Below are 16,610 nucleotides of genomic sequence, written 5' to 3' on the forward strand. Positions count from 1 at the left end.
GCAAGTCTGAAGTTGCTGAGATCAAGTATGTGGGCGGGAGAGCCGTTCGAAATTCAATGGCAAGAAAATGAAAAGTCACCAAAATTTGTCACGCCCTAGCGGCCACGCCCCTTGACATAGAGAGAAGCTTTTAATAACTTTTGATCAGCATGTTCTCCGGATGATCGGTAGCCAATTTAAAGTCGATCGGACGAAATCCCTAGGAGGAGTTCGTTCAAATTTAAGTTGTGGAAATCGCGTAACGAAAAAATTGGCCAACTTCCTGTTGGGATTTTACCATGACGTCAAGAGAGGTTTTTGTGCGTCTCGGTATGATACATGTGCGTACCAAATTTCGTTTGCCTACGACAAACTATCCCCAATGGGGAGGGGTTTTTGAAAATTTGTAGGGGGCGCTATTCACCATTTCGTGTCGACCATGTGCAACCGCCCAAAAATATCGAATTTCGGATGTGGCCGGATAAATGTGGAAAGTTAAAAGCATTTTGAAATTTGGGAAAGGGGTGAAATTGGGGCACGAAGTCGGGTAAAGAATAATAATAATAATAATAATAATAATAATAATAATAATAATAATAATAAACAGCGCGATTTCAATAGGGTCCTCGGACGACTTCGTCATCGCTCAGGCCCCCATAATAATAATAAACGGAGCAGTTTCAATAGGGCCTTCGCCAGCCTTCGGTCGGTACTCAGGCCCTAATAATAATAATAAACGGAGCAGTTTCAATAGGGCCTTCGCCGGCCTTCAGTCGGTGCTCGGGCCCTAATAATAAAAATTCCTTGCATTTGAATAGGGTCCTCGCACCGCTAGGTGCTCGGGCCCTAATAATAAACAGCGCGATTACAATAGGGTCCTCACGGACGACTTCATCATCGCTCGGGCCCTAATAAACAGCATGATTACAATAGGGTCCTCACGGACGACTTCATCATCGCTCGGGCCCTAATAAACAGCATGATTACAATAGGGTCCTCACGGACGACGTCATCATCGCTCGGGCCCTAATAAATGCACACAGAAATTAACAAATGCACAAAAAAGGATTCACAAATGTATTTTGGGATTTATATACATATATATATATATGTATATAAATCCCAAAATACATTTGTATACATATATATATATATATATATGTATATAAATCCCAAAATACATTTGTGAATCCTTTTATATATATATGGCTCAAAACAGAAACACATTTTCAATGCACACAAAAATATGTTTCATTCCATATATAAGTAAAAGAAAATCCACATATAAAAAATTAAAAGATTTATAAACATATTTGTGATGCGCACACTTCTTTTAAATATGTGTAATTGAAATTCCCAAATGTAAAAGTATTTGCAATTTTCATCAAATACATATTTGGAGGTTGTTACACTGATATATGAACTGTTGAACCTGCATTTACAAAGTGCTTTTAATTTGTAAGCTTCCCTGCATTTGTGTGTGCAAGTTTGTGACTCGATTCACAAATGCATTTTTTCTAAGAAGGGATTGTCTGAAGCCAATCTGATGTCTCACTCCCTTCCAGCCAATCACATTAGTGCCTCCCCACAAGGGGTGTTTTTGACGTCATTAAAGCGTGCGCAGGTGGGAGGTGAAGCTGCAGTACCCCTGTGTTTAACCCCCAAATATGCTATCAGGTCTTTATTCTGGTCTAATGCCTTTGTATAGTGTACACAATTTTTTTTAAAACACACTCCATTGAAATTAAAAACACCATCATAACCTGAAATTCTTATAGACTTGTGATATCATTTCAGCACATCCACTTATGCTTACATAATAGCTAAATAAATTTGCATACTGAAAATTGTGCTGCACCGTTACTTGTGACAATCTAAATCCTCTTGGATGGACATGTAGCACATTTGTTTCCCTTCAGAGAGGAACACCTTATCCAGAGTGTAACCATAAGTAACCATATACCTAACTTTTTTATAGTTTAACGTTTTATAAGTCCGGATCATTTTGGCACTAGACGAACAAGTCTCATTCCCACACCCACAGTAAAGCATAAATGGATGTAGAAACACCTTCAAACATCTGTTTGCATATACTTGTGCCCCCCCACCACTTATTAGACCTGTCAATGAGAAATACCAAAAGAAAGAGCAATTTCACCAACTGTGTTGTATCAAGGAGGTTCACCAAAGGTGCAAGAGTAGTCATCATTACACAAGGCTGTGGATATCTGTAGCATCCAAACCACTAATTCATCATATTTCTGAAAACCATCACTGCAGTAAAATCTCAATCATCATTATTATTAAACTTCAGAAGGGTTATCAAAAATTCATTCACAGTCCACATGCCAAACCTGACTTTACAAAGTACTCCACAGGATAAAATTTAATGATCACTGTAGGAGGATCCCAGTTTGCTGATTACCATCCTGGGAAAATCCAGCGTTTTGACAACCCAGCCAGATTAACTGCCAGACCAGGGTAACTAACTATGCTTTTAAGTTCACTGATCTACTGAAATCCAAGCAGCAGGGAGAGACTCCAACTCACCTACCATCAAAGAGTCATATGTTTGATAAGACAGACTGGTTTCCCAAGGACTGAATACTCTACCTGCAATAAAACCACATCCTCTCTTCCTTTTTTGTCTCTCCACACTTCTCTCCCTCTACCTGTTATACAGCACATCTATGGGAGTCACCCCAGCTCTATCTTGCTCTCACTCTGGTGAAGATGAGATAAGAATGGGAGCCATACATTCAGGAGAATTTCTTGAGTAAAAGCTAAGTTTCTCTTGTTAACTAACTTAACCCTATAGGCCCTAGGCCTTTTTGGGGTATTTTTACTGCCTTTACTTTTAAGCTCATATCACAGTCATTATAAAGGCTACATACACATGCTATATCTTGTTTTGTTTTTTTCAGGACAATCTGGGCTAACCAGATTTGCCATAACATGGACATAATTGCCAGTATTTTTTAATTATTGCAAGAAATTCCATTTCCTCATTCACAAGTCAAAAATGTGTTTTATCTGAAAGAAACATGCACTATTTACATCTAAGATAATAGAAAAATAGTCAGCCAAGTGCAATGATGTCCTCCAAGATAATATTTGTTTTTCAGTTTCAGTTATACATTGGGGGACATTTTGGGCATTGGTGGGGGGGGCACATGTCCCCCTTAGTGTATATGGTGACAACTGCCCTGTCAGCATGCATAATTAGGCTGCAGTTGACTGATAACAAGATCTGTATAATGGATTGTAAAGAAATTCATCAGGTTTTTATTTTGTAGACAATTGATCTGGATTTATAGCTTAATGGGATGACAGCACAATGATGTGTGTGGTATCACTGGAAAGCTCTGGTCCTGCGCTTTCATGTGATATGCGTGGCATTTCTGTGCAAGCCTGTGTTTGCGAGTAATCCATCCAACAGTAATGTGTGTGCAAAGCTGAATGAAAGGTCTGTCATACATCATTTTATTGTAACTTTATCAATTTTTTTCGCTGTGAAAACATTGGATTACCAACAAGTGCTTGGCCTTGTCGGAAAGCTACAGTTCCGCTGTTTCATGTGATATGCGTGGCTTCTCGCTATGATGCACGGTCGCGGAGAAAATCCAAAGAGAACAACGGGTGTGAATTTGGACGCACTATGCGTCTTTTAGGCCCATAGGGTTAAAATGTCTCTTGGAAGTGAATTATACATTTTATCCATTGTACATTGTAACTTTGCATAATCCTTGTTTCTTAGTTTAATGATGTTAGTCTCACTGTTGTAGGTTATAGTATGTTAGATATAATTTCATGTGGTGAATCCCTCATTTAACAAAGAGTCATACTGCCATCCTGTGGCGATAGTTAAGAAAGGTTTCTGTAGGAATCCCATATTATATTTAGAGTTAAGATATAGTTGGATTGATTAATCAGCTTGTCTTTATTAATATGTGCTTTCTCATTTTGAGATGCAACTGCAGACTAGTTTGTAGTGTTTGTGCACGCTGATATATGCGGTATAATAATCGTATTAAATCTAATTTGATGTTAAGAGCCAATTTTGACCATAATGGGAGGAGTACGTGTCCATCGCGCGTTGACATGTTAAAGTATATAATCTCGCAAAATAAAGTTGATTAAGTTTCCTCCGAAAATAAAGAAACGTCTAAACTAGAGACCCACCTTTCCTCAAACACGCCCACTCAACCTGGTCGGATAAAACTATTGAGCTCAGTGCATCTCCGTGTTTTTTCCTTTTGTCTCCCTTTTGCTGACTTTCTTTTTCTGTCCTTCCTCCTAGTTATACTCTTTGTGCTTTAACCCGTTACGCTCTTATACTCGGTTCCTGGGTAACCCTTTCTTTTCTTACGATCAAAATTATTTTAAACTTTTAAGTTTTGCTTGCCACGTCCAGGATTGCCTTGTCTGTCCTGAGTTTTCTTTTGTTTATTGTGCCTTCAGTAACATTATACCTGAAGCAACGAAGCCAGTCAATTGCAACATTTTTTTATACACGTTAATAATAACTTTGATAATAATATCGAACGGCCAACGACATTGTTTTCAACCTTGTTATAAGCGAGTAGCCACAGCCAAATAGAAGAGCTACTAGTCGACCTGCAAATCCATCAAAGATCCCTCGGATCCAGAGCTGCCAGCCACCTGCCAAAGCTGTCCATAAAGCAGTGGCTCCTCTGCCAAACCAAGAGACTTTCCGCAGCCTAAGATAACCGATGCTTGAGGAGAGAGTTAGAAGCTGGGGTGCTAACTCAACTTGGTGCCCCTGGTTGCAGGAAAGTTAGTTGCAAACCTTGTGTTTGCATACTAATGTCACTGGTTTCAGATTTTGGCTCCTGCTGTGGGCATGCAGGTCATGATCCAGGAGAAAGACAGTCTGTGAGCAAACTGTTTAACTTTGTCAATTGCAATTTAATGCTGTTTATTGAGTTGCTGTTGTGATTGTTTGCAGTTAGGTTATTGGTTAGTTGACTTCACCAAAGCTAAATGATATTAGTTTGCTAATGCTTTTCACAGACAGAGTCTTGCATCTGCACTAATCCAGACCATTTGCAACACATTTCACATTCACACAAACTCACTTACAAATTGGCTTTCAACAGAGCTACACCCAAAGAGGCAACTTCCAGCTTCTTTTCCTTTGTCTTTGTCCTGACCACACAGTTAGACAGACCTCCCTTGCTCTGAGCCAGCTTTGATTCAGAAATCTTGTAGCTCTCTGTTGTCATTTCGTTTTGCAGGCCAAATGGCCCTTTGTTTCACACACCCTCTGTCTCTCTCTCTCTCTCTCTCTCTCTCTCTCTCTCTCTCTCGCTCTCTCACGCACACACACACACACACACACACACATGCTTGTACAGTATATAGTTAGTTAGAATTTGTGCGTTTTGTTTGCTTTGCTTCCTTTATGAATACATATATTTGGAATCATACCTGCTGTCTGTTTAATATTGCACAAGAGTGAATGAATTAGTCAACCTCTGCTATGTCAAGAACTCCGAAATCCTTCAGATTCCTCCTATTCATTTGGTTATGGTTATTAATCTAATTTACTAATCAGAATTCCAAATTGATAGTTTAGGGAACTATATGAGACTGTTATCATTAACTGGCTATCATTTTACCCTTCTTGGTAATGTTGCCCCAAGAGGTAATTTAATGTTAATTAAGTCACATTATTTAACCTAATTAATAACCATTATTAATAATTATTTTTGATAGCTGATTTGATACTTTAATTAAAAATCTATTACAAGGTCAGGCCCGTTAAAGCTAAAGTCCCAACAAATGGTGCTGTCGTTTAAAACCTACGATGGTGCCTAGATCCATACATTTGGTGAGGCATAGATCCCAACATCTGGTGTCCCCATAGATTCCTAACAGGGACATTCTCAAGTGAGGGACATACTCAAAACTGGCCAGTTCTAATCCACATCACATCTTGTGTTCTCTCTTGCAATACATCTAAGAAAGAATCTTCTTTTATGTCTGAATTGTCCATGGCAATCTTCTACAGGTATGTCAAGACGTGCAGCATGCATTGTGTCCAAGAGAGACATGTGATCATGTGGCTGTTCAACCCGGTCTCACTCTGAAGTAATTGAATACTGCCACTTGGGCATTGACTCCTGCTGCAAACACCCACGACAAAAGCCATCGTTTGACATCAGCATGATATGTGGTGGATTGCCGTTATCGTCAGGGGGAAATGTGGCTGTACAACAACGTAAGTTAAGGGGGCAAAAAGTCAGAGTAGGGTAGGTGGGAGGGGTAGTGGCAGGCTCCAACAATCACAAACAAAGACTTTCACCCGGAGTACTATCAGCCCAATCCACAGAACATACATTGGCATTGTACATTTCTGCAAACCACTAATATGTTACATTTGTGCATTTCATTTAATAATAATGTTGTAATTACACTGTGGTGAACATGTGGTTAGGTTGAAGCACAAAAAACACTTGGTCAGGGTTAGGAAAGGGTGATGCTTTGGCTTTAAATAACTGCTTTTGACACCACAAATATGGCTGGAAATATTCCGACATGTTAGAAAACATCTGCTTTTGTTGTTTGTTGGCCTTGAACAGTGGTCTGCTGTTTGGCAGCCACCTTGCCTTGGTGTTACGCCACCATACACTCCTTGTCCAGATGACAAACTCAAAATTTTATTTGACAGAGTAGAAGCTGTAAAATGCAGATTATGTGCAGGGGTTATGAATAAGAAGAGGATTACTTTCCTCACAAACTGAAATATAAGCCTGGTAATGTCAAAAGCCTGGCTAATGTTTTAGGACCTAAAACCATCTTTACGACACTGGCAGGGTGAAAAGGCAGTTATCTGGCTGGTTGGAATCTTAAATTATTTTCTCCTGGCCTTATTTTTTGCAGTGCCTGGTGTAAACATCCTTTATGCAGGGTAGAGCAGTGCCTATAGTATGCTCAGCTGAATGAACCACTCTTAGCAGGGCCTTGCAATCCTGTTCAGTGCTGTTTCTGTACCAGGCAGTGATGTTCCCCGTCAGGATGCTCTTGATGGTGCAGGAGTAGAAATTCCTCAGTATTTGAGGGGATACCCAGACTGTCCTCTGGCGCCTCAGGTAATACAGTCTCTGCCTTGCTTTTCTCACCACTGAGTCAGTATGCAACGCTCACGTGAGCGCTCACCAGGCACTGGGATATCCACCCTCAGGGGGGGCATACATTATTTGGTACTTGTCCCAAAGTCCATTATCATTGCCTTAATTTTGTCCAAGCATCAGTAGGTCAGATGCTCACTTCTTTCAGGAAGGTCTTTTGTGATCAGGTCCACCACAGCTGTGTTGAATAATATGTACATACAGAGCAGGTCCTCTCCTATGAAGGGCACCATATTTCCACAATAGATCTCGCTGTTGTGACGTAAGCGGCGCTAAGCATTCTGGGAAGAAGAGGGATGGAAGTTGAAGTCGTTGTTTATCTTGCTCTACTACGAGTACTACTAGTTCAACTTCGGCGTTCCATAGCGATATGGCGAGGAGCTGTTGTGTTATTAACTGTCATAGCCGTTCTCATGACCGCAAAGGTAAACGAATCAACACAGGAATGGATTTTTATCGTTTTCCTGCGTGGAAGAAAGACAGTAACTCTAGCCATGTCTGTGAAGTAACAAAGAGGCGTTGTATTTCATGGATAGCAGCTGTAAGAAGACCAAACATCACCTTCGAAATGAAAATCCCCGCACACATGGTAGTGTGTTCAAGGCATTTTCATAAAGGTAAGTTAAAAATGACTCCCAACTAATATATTACGGTGTGGTGACTAGTAACGTTAGCGTTAACGTTAGGAGATGTGTTGTTAGCTTGCAGCAGTGGGTCTCAACAAAATTACAAGTGCTGAGTGTAACGCTATAAAAGGATTATGTACAGGTTATTTTTTAAATTTGTATTCTAATTTATTTAGTTTACAGGACAGTGTGCACTGACATTAGTTAGATATATATAGAAATAACAAGATGGGTGCACCATACTGAGCAGGGAAGCTTACTTCCATCTGTAGTCTATTTGATATTACCTGTGTTTGCAAAACTAGTTGGTAGCATAGTTGGACAAGGAAGTTTGTCACCACACAGACCAATCAATGAATATGAATTATATACAGTACAGGCCAAAAGTTTGGACACACCTTCTCATTCAATGCGTTTTCTTTATTTTCATGACTATTTACATTGTAGATTCTCACTGAAGGCATCAAAACTATGAATGAACACATGTGGAGTTATGTACTTAACAAAAAAAGGTGAAATAACTGAAAACATGTTTTATATTCTAGTTTCTTCAAAATAGCCACCCTTTGCTCTGATTACTGCTTTGCACACTTTTGGCATTCTCTCGATGAGCTTCAAGAGGTAGTCACCTGAAATGGTTTTCCAACAGTCTTGAAGGAGTTCCCAGAGGTGTTTAGCACTTGTTGGCCCCTTTGCCTTCACTCTGCGGTCCAGCTCACCCCAAACCATCTCGATTGGGTTCAGGTCCGGTGAGTGTGGAGGCCAGGTCATCTGCCGCAGCACTCCATCACTCTCCTTCTTGGTCAAATAGCCCTTACACAGCCTGGAGGTGTGTTTGGGGTCATTGTCCTGTTGAAAAATAAATGATCGTCCAACTAAACGCAAACCGGATGGGATGGCATGTCGCTGCAGGATGCTGTGGTAGCCATGCTGGTTCAGTGTGCCTTCAATTTTGAATAAATCCCCAACAGTGTCACCAGCAAAACACCCCCACACCATCACACCTCCTCCTCCATGCTTCACAGTGGGAACCAGGCATGTGGAATCCATCCATTCACCTTTTCTGCGTCTCACAAAGACACGGCGGTTGGAACCAAAGATCTCAAATTTGGACTCATCAGACCAAAGCACAGATTTCCACTGGTCTAATGTCCATTCCTTGTGTTTCTTGGCCCAAACAAATCTCTTCTGCTTGTTGCCTCTCCTTAGCAGTGGTTTCCTAGCAGCTATTTGACCATGAAGGCCTGATTCGCGCAGTCTCCTCTTAACAGTTGTTCTAGAGATGGGTCTGCTGCTAGAACTCTGTGTGGCATTCATCTGGTCTCTGATCTGAGCTGCTGTTAACTTGCGATTTCTGAGGCTGGTGACTCGGATGAACTTATCCTCAGAAGCAGAGGTGACTCTTGGTCTTCCTTTCCTGGGTCGGTCCTCATGTGTGCCAGTTTCGTTGTAGCGCTTGATGGTTTTTGCGACTCCACTTGGGGACACATTTAAAGTTTTTGCAATTTTCCGGACTGACTGACCTTCATTTCTTAAAGTAATGATGGCCACTCGTTTTTCTTTAGTTAGCTGATTGGTTCTTGCCATAATATGAATTTTAACAGTTGTCCAATAGGGCTTTCGGCTGTGTATTAACCTGACTTCTGCACAACACAACTGATGGTCCCAACCCCATTGATAAAGCAAGAAATTCCACTAATTAACCCTGATAAGGCACACCTGTGAAGTGGAAACCATTTCAGGTGACTACCTCTTGAAGCTCATGGAGAGAATGCCAAGAGTGTGCAAAGCAGTAATCAGAGCAAAGGGTGGCTATTTTGAAGAAACTAGAATATAAAACATGTTTTCAGTTATTTCACTTGTTTTTTGTTAAGTACACAACTCCACATGTGTTCATTCATAGTTTTGATGCCTTCAGTGAGAATCTACAATGTAAATAGTCATGAAAATAAAGAAAACGCATTGAATGAGAAGGTGTGTCCAAACTTTTGGCCTGTACTGTAAATACACAAATTAAATTGATTCAACATCGACTTAGCAACTTCTTTCTGTGTGTTTTCTTTGTATTTTCAGGCAAACCAGCCTATGGAATGCTGGAGTGTGATGCTGACTGGGCGCCTTCATTACACCTGGGCCATACAGAAGTAAAACCTACAAACCCAGAGAGGTTTAACCGGCTAAGCGGGAGGGCAAAGAGACTGCAAGGACAAGCATCCATGGGGAAGAACACAGCATCTGCAGAACATATGGATGAACCATCAGTACCTGCACCTCCACCTGTTAACACAGGCCCTGAGACAGAGATGGATGATTCAGCTTTCCTGTACCTGGGTAAATTTATTGGGTCAAATCTAATTCTGATGATTAATTCCTACTTTAAAGCTACCCATTTTTTGGTTTTGTTTCTGCCATATGTTTATTTTTAATTTTTATTGTTATCATTTGTCTTACGTTCTTTTTTTTTTTACTTGTTTGTTTTTATCCCCTCTTTAAAGCAACTTGACTCTTTGGATTTTAAATCATGCTATTCAAATGAAACTCATTACCATTATTGTTGTTATTTCCATCAGATAACACTGCACCTGTGACTGAGATGGATGCAGGGCATTCAGATGTGCCAGCACAGAGTTCCCAGGTGGATGAAGGTGCACTGAAGGACAACACTGGTGAACAGCAGGACTGCAGCCAATGTTGCATCAAGGTGGCCGAAATACACCGCTTGTTGGAAAAGAATCATAAACTGAAGGAAGAGCTCTCCAGAAAGAGCCTGGATGAGAATTTCATGAAAGATGATTCAATGGTGAAGTACTACACTGGGCTTCCATCTTTTGCTCTTTTGATGGGTGTGCTGACACAGATTCTCCCCAGCCTACCAAAGAGTACGACAGGATGAAAACTTTCCCATTTTCAGATGCTCCTCCTGACCCTTATGCGCATGAGGCTGAATCTGCCTCTCGATCACCTAGCTCATCTTTTTGACATCAGCCGACAGCACACATCCACTGTCTTCTGTGACACCATCAATGTACTGTATGCACACCTCAGCCCTTTGGTGCACTGGCCAGAGAGGCACTGCATGCAGGACAGCATGCCACATCAGTTTGTAGAGATGTTTGGCAATCGTGTCAGAGTTATTATTGACTGCTTTGAACTTTTCATAGAGAGAGCACAGAATCTACGTGCAAAGGCTCAGACTTACTCTAACTACAAAGGCCGGCAGACCATGAAATATCTCATTGGCATTACTCCACAAGGAACCATCTCCAGATAGCTGAAGAAAGCGGCTTTCTTCAGAAGCTCTCGCCTGGAGACATGGTGTTGGCAGATCGTGGATTTGATATTAAGGAAAGCGTGGCCTTTATGGGCGCCACACTGAAAACCCTGCATTTACCAAGGGACGCAGCCAGCTGGACTCGAAAGATGTGGAGGAGACAAGGAAGATAGCTCATGTCAGAATACATGTAGAGAGAGTGACAGGGTTAATGCACTCCAAGTACAACATATTAAATGCCACCATAGGCCTGAACATGGTGCTCCCATGTGAAGGCGAGGACATGACTTTGCTTGACAAGATTGTGGTTGTGTCTTGTGCATTGACAAATATGTCTCCAAGTATTGTTGTGAAGCCCTCATTTTAGATCGGTTGCCAGTACTGTTGTGTATTTTTGCCTTTATATTTTACATTGAGGTATTGAATGCCGTAATGTAATGTATGTTTGCAAATAAAGGATGGAGAATGAATGAGGTTATGGCTCCTTATTTATTTAAGTAATAATACAAAAACAAAAAATACAGTAACATTGTTACAACACAGCGTAACTACATAGTACAAGACAGGTAAAGTGTTACTTTTCAAGTAATGTATTCAAATATTGAATGGATGGCATACAAAGTGCAACATGTGTCAAGGCTGCTACATAAACAAATGAGGTAAAGTGGAGTTGTGACTTCAAGTAAATGTAACAGTCTACATAAAAACTAACAACTGTATAAAAAACTGTAAACACAATTCGATCAACCGGTCAAATTAACACATCCCCCCGAACATGTTTCTCTCACACTCTCTCTCACACACACACACACACACACACATCAAGGTTGCTACATAAACAAACAAGGTAAAGTGGAGTCATGACTTCAAGTAAAGTAGCTTTAGTAAAGTGGCTATTTAAATGTTAAAAAGTGTTACTTTTCAAGTAATGTATTCAAATATTGAATGGATGGCATACAAAGTGCAACACGTGTCAAGGTTGCTACATAAACAAACAAGGTAAAGTGGAGTCGTGACTTCAAGTAAATGTAACAATCTATATAAAAACTGTAACAACTGTATACAAAACTGTAAACACAATTTGATTAACACATCAAATTAACACATCCCCCCCGAACATGTTTCTCTCACACAATTTTCAGTCCAGTGTGCATGTGTCACAGAACCATGACTTGTCTTTAGCTGGTGCATGACTGAGTCCAACACATCCCAGATGAAACCACTGTATGTCACAGTTTTCGTTACCACAACAAACCATGTCATCCAGCTGTGGGGGTTGTCTGCAATGGCACCACAATTTGGCTGCGTTTTTTCGTGCCCGTTTCTTTGGCTGCGGTGTGTGACATGGTTGTGACTCAGCTAAAGGTTGGACTTGTCGTGTGGTGGGGGCTTTCTGAGTATAGTGGTGGGCGACAAGCTCAGGGAGAACCACAATGTGGTAGAAGTTCTGTGCCTTTGGCAAAAGTGTCTTCTCCCAGAGTTCTTTATCAGGTGTGACCCGTACACTGACATAGGTTTTCTTAGTCCACACAACAAAGTCACAGTAGTGTGTTCTGGTCACAAAGATCTGTGTTTGTACTTGCTTGTAGTACTTGTGCATGCGCTTCAACTGCAGTATCCCATCAGTGTATTGGAGACAAAAGTCCTTGTATGCACAGGCCTGCAGGATGTTGTGGTCGCGGTGCTTGTGAGGGCATTTGATTTCTATACAGCCTTTCCCACAACATGTGCACTGGACAAGTGTGTCAGGGGTTGCTCCAAGCTCTGGGAAAGATGGATTGATTGTGAAACCACATTTCTCCACTTTCAGGTCCCTGTGTTGCAGCTCATTCTGTGTATAGTATGACTCCCTTGCTGTGGCTTCCTTTGCTCTCCCCCATTCCATAGGAGAGAGCCGCTCTTCATCTTGTTTGTTGTTTGATGTAAATTAGACTCACAAGTCAGTCTTTAGATGCTTTGCTTAACTAAAGACTGATGACTTTCTCCCTGATTTTGTGTTTAGATGGGTGGATACAATTTCAGAGTTTAAAAAAACTCCCTACGTCGCAGAACCAATTGTAAATCTGCAGGGCGGTCCTTCGGTGGCTCACTGAACTCTTGTGCTTGTAAACATAGTCCCACTAGAAACACGTGTAGCGGTACAAAATGGCTCAGCCGTGCTTGCAGAAAACACTGTCAAAGTTAGTGGATGTTTGTCGCGCTTGCGGCGACACATTCTCGCCAACTAAAAGAAACAAACATAATCTTTTACAAGGCCATGACTCATCCGTCCGGCCGGATTATAGAGAGAATCGCCTTGTTGTTTACAAATACTTCCGGGTAGAAAACCAGCAGAGCTTTTAGCTATATATACTATGTAGCCTATATATCACATTTTTCACATCACTGTATCACCGTTTGGACTAATCCGATGTTTGTAAAGTCTATAAACACAATGATTGAACAAACATTACTATTTCTGTGTGCACGTTTAGCTGGGCTAACCGTTAGCGACTTAGCGGTGTCTGTAATAGGTAATAACTCATTAAACGGTCCGTGAAAAAAATATCTTTTCCAGCGGATATCTTAGTTACAACATGATTAAGCTAGCAAAGCAGTTTTGTGTTGCTATGTGTGGTATTTATTCAGTTTTGGGAAATCACGATGTCTAGAAAGCATCAGTGGCTGCAGCTGACAGGCACAGCTAACACTAGCAGCAAAGCTAACATCAGGACGTCCTCTGTTAAAAGCCTCCCGTTGTCAGATATGACATGGAACTACTCCAGTTAGCTCTATAATGTTGTAACTAAGGCATCCGCTGGAAAAAATATTTTCTTCACGGATGAGCACACGTTTGATAAAACGGAGTTTAATATCTCGGCATCCATTTTCAAGCTCTCTGTGTGTTTGTTTCCTTGTGGACGAGAAAAGGAGGAGCGCACATTTCCTAGAAGGTGTGTCTTTTTCAAAAATGCAAGAGGCGTTGCTTTGTTGCCAGCCGTTTTCACCAGTGTGTTAAACACACTTTAGAAAGGAGTGTCCCCAGACTATCAGAAGGCGGAGATCTCTGATTGTCTGGTGGTGAGACTAGATGTAAATTTGTTCTGGGGATAGCACACCTTCTTCACAGTTGACAGAGCTGGTCTGGATAGAGAGGTGGATACAACGGCATGGATGTTGGAGGCAGTTATCCTTCCTGCTCGTGCTTTGTACCAAAGATCAGACTGGTGCTGCTCTCTTGTTTGCTTCTCCAAACTGGCCACTTCTGTTGTAGTCACTGCTACAATGTGTCTCAGGCCCTCACAGTGCTTTAGCAGGACCAACAATTCACAGCCATCCATTTTTGAGTTGCGAAGGCGCAGTAGTGACTTGGGCAGAATGCATGACTGAACAGGGTCTGCATAAATGTGGCTGAATCCCTCCAGCACAGAACAGAGTCCAGACCTGTGAGCGTGCATAATGTCTGTGAGTGCACTTAGGTCACCAAGTGTGCGCATTGGTATCACCTTTTTGCCGACACGGGTCTGTATCACGGATGGACTTTGGTGCAGTCCACTGGTTGACTTATCAAGTGCCTTCTTCCTAGCTGCACCTGTGGTGTAGTCGATGGTGTCACCTGCTGCTCCTCTCACCTTGTTCACATTAGAGGGCACCAACCAGTAGGCTGAAACATCTGTTGGTGTCAGAGGCCCCCGCAGTCTTACTGCTGTGTCGGATTTTATAAAGGAGGGCCGCAACATGTAAGCACTTCTCGGCGACGCCTGCCATACATGTGCAGTGGGCACTCTCCACTTCCCCGCATGACTTGACAATCACCCATGGCTCCAGTGGCTTTAGGCTAAGGCGCATGGAGTGATTCACCTAAAAAATAATAACATGGATATAGGTTTAAAACAAAATTAGTAAAATCTTTCAAAATAGCTTACATATATACCTACACATACATACAGACATGTACATATACATACCTACACATACACACAGACATACAGTATTTACATATATACATACACACACACACACACACATACATATACATACATAGTAGTCACCATATTTTGACTAGTTTTACAGCCCACACTTAATGTGATTTCCAGCCAAACACTGTTGTTGGTGAAGGAATTTAATATTGACATCCCAGCTAGTCACCACTACAGAAACTAGTCAAAAATGATGCAAAAAAACAACAACAACACCGACAACAGTGTTTGGCTGGAAATCACATTAAGTGAAGGCTGTAAAACTAGTAAAAAAATATGGCGTATTTCTTATATTGGTAAAATGCAGGCAGTTTTTCGAGGAAAGAAAAGTTGTTTTATGGTGTGTGGTGTTTGTTTGTGTCCTTACCTTCATGCGCACGATGGTTTTCGGGTCGACTTTTAAAATCTCCAGGTCGTGTACCCATCCATCGGTGAACTGAATGTGGCCCTGCTCCACAGATCTGATATTTGTGAATACTTTGTGGGTGTAGGCACTCACACCCAAAAGCACGTATTTGTACAGGTTTACCTGGGAAAAGTTCGGAAGTAAATTCACGTCAGCCGTCCACTCCTTGTGCTCGTATGGGTCTAGCCCTTTAACTCCTTTAATTTTCTCTAAATACCGCACCTTTGCCGTTTTGTTCAGCTTCTCGCGGTACGGACACACAACCTTTTCTTTCGCCCGGTCCATTCTCAGTTTTAATCGTACTTTATTTTAAGTTCTTGAAACACATGCAGTACCAACAGCTAGCTAAAACACCGGTGAACAACATGTAAACAACAGTTAGCGTGCCTTCCTTTCCCACAATGCAATGCGCTTTTATCACGTGTACCAGCAAGCTCTATAGCCAAGAATGGACAAAACAGACATTGGCTCTAGCTCAGACCATTTGAGTTGCGTTGGTCACCATCATTCTACAGAACGATTGGCACATGGAAAAAGTTGCAGTTCTGCGACCTCACTGCTAGATGCCATTAAATCCTATATACTGGACCTTAAGGTGCGGTGTGCTTTATTCATGATAAAGTGACAAATATTTAAGTTCAAGTCAAAACTTCACTTAGGCCCAATCCCAATACCCCCCCCCCCCCCCCCCCCCCCTTGTCCACTACCCCTTAGCCCTTGGCCCTACCCTTAGCCCTTGCCCACTACCCCTTGGCCCTCGAAATGAAGCAACGAGGGCCAAGGGGTTGAAATCTTTCCCTAGGAATTGGGACACCACTCACTACGTCACCACGTCGGTTACATTCACGCATATGTATCTATTTTAACCAGGAAGCCGCAAGCCATCTACATTTCCAACCAGCATCTACAATGGAGTCTCCAGCTGAGTTCATCCTACCGATCGCGATTGCTGTATTCATCATGCTTCGTTCAACAGGGGACTTCTGCTAGCTAGCTAGCTAGCTAACCAGCTAACATTATGAGGCAGCATAGTTATACTAGCTGGCGTGTTATCGTAATGTGAAAAATCTGACAATTTTGTAGAACAGGAGATGACAGATGCCAGATAGTGCGAGCTAGCTACAAAGCAAATTTTGCAGTGTTAAATCAACACTTAAAGAGTTAAATTTAACACTATGTCTGAGTGTATTTGGTCCTTATCAGAATTGGTGTTAA

At 41.6% G+C, this 16,610-nt stretch overlaps 1 protein-coding gene and 1 pseudogene across 2 annotated transcripts in view; one reads left to right on the plus strand and one right to left on the minus strand.

Annotated features, from left to right (window-relative positions):
* LOC117251295 (NT-3 growth factor receptor-like) overlaps window positions 1-16,610 on the minus strand; it is a 666,479-nt gene that overhangs the window by 157,149 nt on the left and 492,720 nt on the right. The gene's annotated exons all lie outside the window — the stretch shown is intronic.
* On the plus strand, window positions 9,906-11,397 carry LOC144463570 (uncharacterized; annotated as a pseudogene).

Source organism: Epinephelus lanceolatus, chromosome 5 (genome assembly GCF_041903045.1).
Source record: "Epinephelus lanceolatus isolate andai-2023 chromosome 5, ASM4190304v1, whole genome shotgun sequence".
Lineage (NCBI taxonomy): Eukaryota > Metazoa > Chordata > Actinopteri > Perciformes > Serranidae > Epinephelus > Epinephelus lanceolatus.